The sequence below is a fragment of the Echinops telfairi genome, unplaced genomic scaffold (assembly GCF_000313985.2).
Source record: "Echinops telfairi isolate 266 unplaced genomic scaffold, ASM31398v2 ScPeMD7_7469;HRSCAF=8507_1, whole genome shotgun sequence".
NCBI lineage: Eukaryota > Metazoa > Chordata > Mammalia > Afrosoricida > Tenrecidae > Echinops > Echinops telfairi.
Genome location: NW_022111373.1, coordinates 124,093,802 through 124,102,003, shown reverse-complemented (window position 1 = coordinate 124,102,003; position 8,202 = coordinate 124,093,802). Strand labels below are relative to the sequence as shown.

The following is an 8,202-nucleotide window of genomic DNA, read 5'->3' as shown; positions in this document are numbered from 1 at the left end:
TTTTTTCAATAAATAAAAATGAAATACAGTAATTCAATGTGCTTGTAATATATATAACTGTTATATTTTTCTATCTCTTCTTATACGTAATTTTATAATGTTAAAATATATTATTTCATATACTAGTACATTCAGTTGTGGACATGGTTGGGTTCAATAGATCAAGATGTTAACATGAAAATCAGCATTATTAAAAAATGAAGGTTACCATATCACATCAAACAATGGAGAATAGCAATACCAACTGTGTCTTTACCTAATTGCCAAGTGTCTCAGACGATGACTCAACCAACCATAGTAGGGGATGATTGATACATCACTTTAAATAACTATTGTGTTCTGATGAGCTTTCTAGAGAAACAAAACCAGAGACTATATGATTTAGCACCCTATCATTTGATATTCCTATTGATCCACTTACATTTGTTCTAGCTTTTAATGCTTTCTGCTTTATTTTTAATTGAAGTTTTTATCCATTTTACTTTGGTTTTTTAGTTGCTGGGTTTTTTTTCCATTTTTTTTCTTTCTGTTTCCACTGTATTAAATCCAGGGTAGGTAAATCTATAGAGACGCTAACTGACTTAATGGTTCCTTGGGGGTGTGGTGGAGGAGGTTGAGGGGAAATGAGGAATAAACATTGAGGAGTACAAGAATGAAGTAAATGTTCTAAAACTCAATGTTTTAAATGTTCTAAAACAATTCTTCTCGATGGGATTGAACTATTGAATTGTATGACATGTGAATTACATACCAATAAAACTGTTGTGTGATATCATATAGAAAAAGAAAAGAGAGAGAGAAAGAAATTTTATCAAGAAAGCAGCCTCGCCCAGTCCAACTCATGTCCATGGGTCTGATGCTAGCTGAAAGCCCCTTCAGACTCACCCAACTGTTAGTGGATGAAGCAAGAAATCAGAGTGTGTAGAGTCACACAGATCCAAAGTCCAGTAGCTCATTGTAGTATTATGCCAACTTCCGGAGAAGGCAGGCCACAGGGGGCTTTGGCCCCAGCCTTAGAGCCCAATGCAGAATCCAAGTAAGTAGGAAGGTAAAAAGAGGTAAGTAGGAGAGAGATTCTCAGCAGCTCTTTTATAAAAAGGCAACATGCTCAAGGAAGTATTATCAGACCTGATTGACAAGGAGAACGCCACTCCTACTTTCCACACAGGTGGAAGTCGACATAAAATCTAGCCATCACAACCATTATAGACTATCTTACATTCACTTGACACTGTTACGCATTCCTGCCACTGCACAATTTTAATGTGTAAAAATAATCTAATCGAAAAAAAGAAAAAAAATAATCTAATCGTCCATTTTTATTATTGTCATAAGTGTGAAATGTTGGTTATACTTCATAGTTCATAAATATGAAGTAGGTGTACAAAAGAAATATCACATTTCTAAAATATGCTAGTGATGAGCAAACTGAGTAGACAATAGGCTTCTCAAGAATTCCATGCTACTTCCATAGATGATATCAGAGTTAGTCAAAAAGTATTGCTTCTAGAGTTCCAGTTCTTATATGTATGGGTTATCACCAAAAAAAAAAAAGAAAGAAAGAAAGAAAATTAAACAGGTCTTTGCAATTAGTGACTGACCCATACAAGTTATCTCAGCAATATACTGTCCTAGGCTAATTAGAGGGCCTTCAAAACACAGGGCCCAATTACAACTGTGGCTTCTGAGGGACTCTAGTGTGCCAGTTCATGGCAAGGCAAGGAGGTTAGCTCAGAAGTTTATGTTGACGGCTTTTTAGGAGACTTCCAAAGGTGCAACCTGGATATATTTTCTCAAAGGACACACGATTATGATGGGACTTATTATGAGAAAGTTTTAAGAAAATGGAAAACCGCATTTTGGAAAAAAATGGCCAGAGAATTTGCACCAAGAATTACTTTTACCTCCATGAGAATGCACTTACATGTATTTCCAGGGCAGTACTAGTTTCACCAAAATTATTTTGTTTTGTTTTGTTAGTCTGCTATTTGTTTGTTTGTTTGCGTTTGGGACCCTTATCCCATCAATCCTACAACCCTGATCTTGACCCTTCAGATTTATTACTGTTCCCCAACCAAGCAGGGTGTAAATGAAAGAGGATTGGATTCTCCACAGAAATATTAGAGAGAGAAAACATCACTTTCTAAAATGGATGAGCCTAAATAAAGGATATGTTGCGAAAAACTTCACATTTTGATATTTTTATTAACTAAATTTTTCTGTGATCAGATGCGCCACGGCTTCGGTAGCCGTTCTAACCCCCTGCCCCAGGACCGACACAGTCGGCTAGTCCGCGCTTCACAGTGACCTTGTGCAACCGAAAGGCCCTGATCAAAAATATGGACAGGTCGGAGGAGATGCAACAGGACCGGTGGAGTGCTCGACTCAGGGGCTGGAGAAATACAACATAGAGAAGGACATTGTGGCGCCCATCAAGAAGGAGTTTGACAAGAAGTACCATCCCACCTGGCACTGCATTGTGGGCAGAAACTTTGGTAGTTATGTGACACATGAAACTAAGCCCTTCATCTACTTCTACCTGGGCCAAGTGGCCGTCCTCCTGTTCAAATCTGGTTAAAGCCTGAATTGTGCCCACACACCCACGGATCCGTCCAAAACCAAGGACTGCCGCCTAAATTCCAAACACCAGAGACTGGAATCTTCAGCCTTGCTAAGGGAACACCTCCATCTTTGAACCTTTGTTGTGTTGTTTGGTACTCGACCACCTCTGTACTCCTTTGTGGTTATAAAGCAATTAGCAGAACGGCTTACATTTGTATTTATTTTCTATTCCATACTTTTCCCTGCCTCATGTTTATTTTTCTTTCCTCACAATTCATTCCTTTCCAAAAAAAAATAAACAAATCGGTTGGAGATGTGTGAAAAAAATTTTTTTCTATGATGATAATACAGTTATTGAACTTTATATTAATAATTAATGACAGAGTAACCTATTATATCCTTTGAATCTCTTATTATATTTTATAACATTTATGAGAATTACTTATAAATACTGTTTGGAATAAACATTTTTTAAGCATGAATGACCAATATAAAGTTCAATTCTTGCAAGTTTAAAAAATATCCAAGGTATTGAAATTCAAATTTTCTGGAGAATTGATAACGTATTAATTTACTTTTTACAGTAACAGTGGACAGATGCCTGAAAATGGACGTCTGAGCTCATACTATGTGAAATCATCTTTGATTGCCACAACTTATTGGAACATTATGGGATGTTAGGAGAGGGTCTGGTAATAAGGGCAAAAAGAGCAATATTAAAATGAAGGTGACTCAAGTATGATATGACATACTTAGGTGAGATCAAGCACAATTTCTCTGTTTGTTTTTCATATAATATATTTTCTTCATCTTCTTGTTTCTGTGTTTCTACTTTAATCTTTTCCCAGAATGTTGATCAGGGTGGGGCGGAGGGAGGTCGCACTATCAGTTCCATTATTGCTACTTGATTTTCCCCCTCAAACTTACTATTTTATATAGCAAATATTAGTAGCTTAAATAAAGATTACTGCAATGTTTTCTGTTTAATGTCTTTTACAAGTGACTTAATAATTCAAGAATTAGGTGCTTATCTCTGAAAGCAACAATTCTAGCTTACACTGGTGAGTAAACAAATGTTTCTCTCTACTTCCTTTATAATTGCATTTCCCAATGCTTTCACTTCAGAGAAGAGATTTAGCCTCAGTCAATACACTTTGAAAGTGGATATCTGTAAGTCCTAAGCTGACATAGCATCTTAACTCAGCTATCATAGGATTTATTTTTGTAACTCAGCTGCCTTGATAAGAGGAATAGTAGCAGAAAGACATGCTAAGAATCTAGGACAAGGACAATATTTCTGTACAGTATTTAAAGCATCTGGACTCAGTATCTGAGTATTGGGGAAGAGATCATGAAGCTAATTGTTTATCTGGGGAAGAAAGAGAGAAAGGTTATGTGATGCATGCAAAACAGTTTAAAGAGACCATTTCTTAAGTGTTAAAACACTAGTTTAAAATATTATGCCAAATCGGGTCTCTAAAAAAGCAGACTCATTGCCATCTGGTAGATTCCAGCATCTACAAGATCAACACTTCAGAATCACCAAGCTACTCCATGGGGTTTCTACTCCTTACAGTCTTGGAAGCTTAACAGGGGCAGTTGTACCTTGTCCTATAGGGTCTCCATGAGTCAGCACGGACTAGCGGGACAGTGAGTTGAGTGGATGCTCATTTACCCTGGTTATGCAGTATTTCTAGCACCAGAATACCACACGTGGGGAGCATTAAGAAGCAAAAATAAATGTTCTCAAGTTTAAGAGGCCAGAAATCTGAATTCAGAGCACCAACTCTAGCGGAAGACTTTCCATATTGGCTCTGGAGGAAGAACCTTCTTCCTTTGTCCCCTTGGTACTCATCACATGGTGTGACATCTCTCTTATCGCCGCTCTCTCATTTGCTAGTTTAACTTCTTTCATATTTCAAAAGAGAATGATTTCAGACATATGCCACAATAATACCATCTCATTAGCATAATAAAAATGTATGCTCACATTCAGTTATAATTAAAAGTATAGAGGTCAGGATTTACAACACATACTTTTCAGGGATATAATTCAATTCATAACAATCATAAGAGGTGAGACTTTGGTGAAAATAATTACATCCAATTTCAATGATATCTTTCCTGTTACGTAAATTCAAATATCCAGACCTGTAGATTTGAGGAAAGTTGCCACAATAATTCCACAAGTCATATGTGGATTCAGCTAAAGCTTTATCCCAATCACCATTTCTGCATGTCAATAAACTGAGCTATGTTGATTAATAAATCTTTTTTATCTCACTGAATACTGATTATATTTCTACTATTGTAGTTGGCATCTATTGCCCTTATCTGTTAGTTGGCAGGATAGGCACGCAACATATTTTCTTGGATGAACATAGACAAAAACACTCCAATTTCTTTATCGTGGGATAATATTTATCATTGCTTATTTTCATTTTGAGAACTACATCTTTGAGTTTAGAGATGATGTGCCATTCACTTTTATATTATTAGAGTCTGGAAGTAATGGGTGGTCCATAAATATTAATTGCATATTTCATATTACTAAAGTAATGGAAGAAATATTTTAAGAAAACAAAGGGAAAATGCTGTTTGTTATAAAGTATACTTCATTAGAATTGTCAGTTATGAAGCTTAAGCTCATCTTACTAAAATAATTTCAATGAAGCAGCAGAGACATAATCCGTATTTCAATAGGTTAAAAGAGAAGAGGATACAATCATTTAATGAAATGAGTACATAAAACTCAATGACCAATCTGCCCTATACTGATCATCTGAGAACAGTGTCTCATAAGGTCTCCAAAGTTTTCACCTTTATGTATGCAGACTGCCACATCTTTCTCTCATGAAGCAGCAGCTCCTGGGTTCAAAGAATCACCCTTTAAATGAGCAGTGGACCACTGAACCACAGCACCACTTGGGCTAATCATTTCAGACACTAAAGTATGATGGCATGAAAAAAATTATGTGGTTATTGAGAAAAACATTCAGCCGATCAGAGTTTATAGAAAAGAAAAGATTAATGCCCTCACTGAATAAGAAATACATTTCTTTTTATAGACTGCTCAATCAAAAGAAGGTAGTGACAAAAATTAGCTTTTGTTTTGAAAGTTAAAACTTTGTCAATTGATCCCTCCCTCTGATGCACACTGGACCTGATCTGGTTTTCAATATTTTCTGCATTTTTGTGTTGTTTTGTTTTGTTTGTTGTTTGTTCATATTTTATCTCAAGGGTGTTATGTCATTGGGGTCACCCTCTTCAAGATGTATTATATGTTTTTTTTCTATTTTTTGGTATATGAAACCTATAGGGAACCTATAGGGACAGCAAGTAGAATAGGAGTTTCAGGTAGGCGGTGGGGTGTGGATAGGGGGGCACAAAAGGGAGACAATATCAAGGAGTCCAGGAAGGAAAAGAATGTTTGGAAACTGTGGTATCAATTATAAAATACTGCTTGGCATGATTGAACTATGGAATGATGTAATATATGTATTAACTCCCAATTAATAATAAATTTAAAAATAAGTTTTAAATTACTTTTGTCTTAAAGCAGCAGCATGCAAAGAATAACCTTAGTCATAGATCTACATACAATTGGAAAAGAGAAATTTCTATGGATAGGAGAAGGGTTAAAAGAGGCAATATATGTAAAAACCTGCTGACAAGGGTGTGATTTGGGGTGACATTCCCACCTTATTCTAATCCTGTAGCTAACTTCAGAGTGGAATTTACAAGTCAGAATCTCTACTGACTAAGGACAATGGGATTGGGCCTCATATCTAATATCAGTAAACTATTATATACAGCATCAATATATCCTTGGCAAAAAGCTTCCATACGCACATAATGAGAAGGCAGAGTTTATCCAGTACCCAACTGTTTTGGAGGTCTGTGTTAACAGTACTGGCTGTGGAAACTGTGTAGCACTGCTGAGCAAAGTGAACCTCAAAAGACCTTGTGTTTCAAACAGATGTACGCCAAGGAGTCACTCTCTCTCCTCCCACCTTTGTCTCCTCTTAAAATAGTAGACAAGGTAAAGAGAGGTATATATACATTTACTTGATTTAATTTTACTATGTTTGAACAAACATACTTAATTAAGTTAGCTTCTGACAGCACCTGTTTTCTCAAGGAGACTTCAGACGCTGGTACAAGCAGGACTTCTAAGTTTTAAGGAAATAAAATGGAAGATTCTGACATTAGATGAAAACATTATTATGACTCAACTAAATTATATCTCTAAGAGTAAGTATGATATTATAGGACTTGGTCCCTGAAATAAAAGTTCCATGATTTCTGTAAGTACAATAAAGCAGGCCCCCCTTCAGAGACACAACATATTAAGTGGAAGAGCTAAACTGATACATTTAGGTCAGAGATTCTGTTCTCTTCATTATTGATGAAACTGTAACTCTCATGGATAATGCAGTTTTTTAGCAAGTGTATTGTGCTTTCTCCCTGCTGTCATAATTAGAGGAAGCCAAATCATAATTAGAAGAGCTTAACATGGTCAGATGGTCTTACAGATGGGTTTAGGATACTTCAAGTACTTGTTTGTATACTGCTAAAATTTCTTTGTGAAATTTTGTGAGTTTCTTTCTTTACTCTTCCTCCATGACTAACCAATCCTTCCCAAATTTAGTATCATAATCCTTATTGACATTTATTAATTTATTAAGCCAGGTTTCATTCAAGTTCAAATCAGCAGGTAACATTCTGTTTCTTTGCCTTGATTTTACTTTCCTGAATTCGTATTGGGAAGTGTGACTCTGACGGCAGAAATTTCAAGAAAATAAAGAATTGAAGAAAAATGAAACAAACACTGCTGAAATGATACAGGTTGAATTAAGTACCAACAATGATCATTAACAGAACACAAGATTGGATTGCGCATTATCCATTTATACTTGCAAGGTATTTCACATGGTCTGGCTGCTGCTCTGCACAATGAGTACAATGTCACTATGAAATTGGTATCAATGCCATGTGATAAGAGTAAAAGAAATTAATACAGGCATGACATCACCATTGTTAGTACGGCAAACAATTGCTAGAGACATGCAAGAACTGCAAGCTAGTTAGTGGTTTATTTGGGAGAAAAATTAGACTTTATTCTTCTACAAAGACTTAGTCTGGGAAACCCATAGGGACAGTTTATCCTGTCGTACAGGGTCACTATGAATATGAATCAATTCTGTAGTAGCGTTTGGCTTTCATCCTTTATTCAGATTTACTGCGAGAGGATTATGCTCACCCAAAAGATTAGTTCAATCTTTTCTTCAGTTTTTTATTTTCTTGAAATTTCTGTCCTCAAAGTTACGCTTCCCAATCAATGTCAGTGCATACGAATTCAGGAAAGCAAAACGAAGGCAAAGACACAGAATGCTGCCTTCTGATTTGAATCTGAGTGAATCCTGGCTTAATAAATTAATAAATGTCAATTTAATAAATTAATAAATGTCAATTTATTAATTTAAACTTGTTCAGAATTTATATCTTTTTTAAAATTAAGAAATCATTTTATTGGGTGCTCTAATATATATTATAACAATCTATTATATCAAGCAGAAACACATCAACTATTTGGAAACATTATTTTTCTCCTTGAGCCCTTTGATACCAACTCTTCTT

The 8,202-nt window shown here is 35.6% G+C and overlaps 1 pseudogene; it reads left to right on the top strand.

Moving 5' to 3' along the window:
• The first annotated feature begins 1,104 nt into the window (after positions 1-1,104).
• LOC101647994 lies at positions 1,105-2,578 on the top strand (annotated as a pseudogene).
• The last annotated feature ends 5,624 nt before the right edge of the window (positions 2,579-8,202 follow it).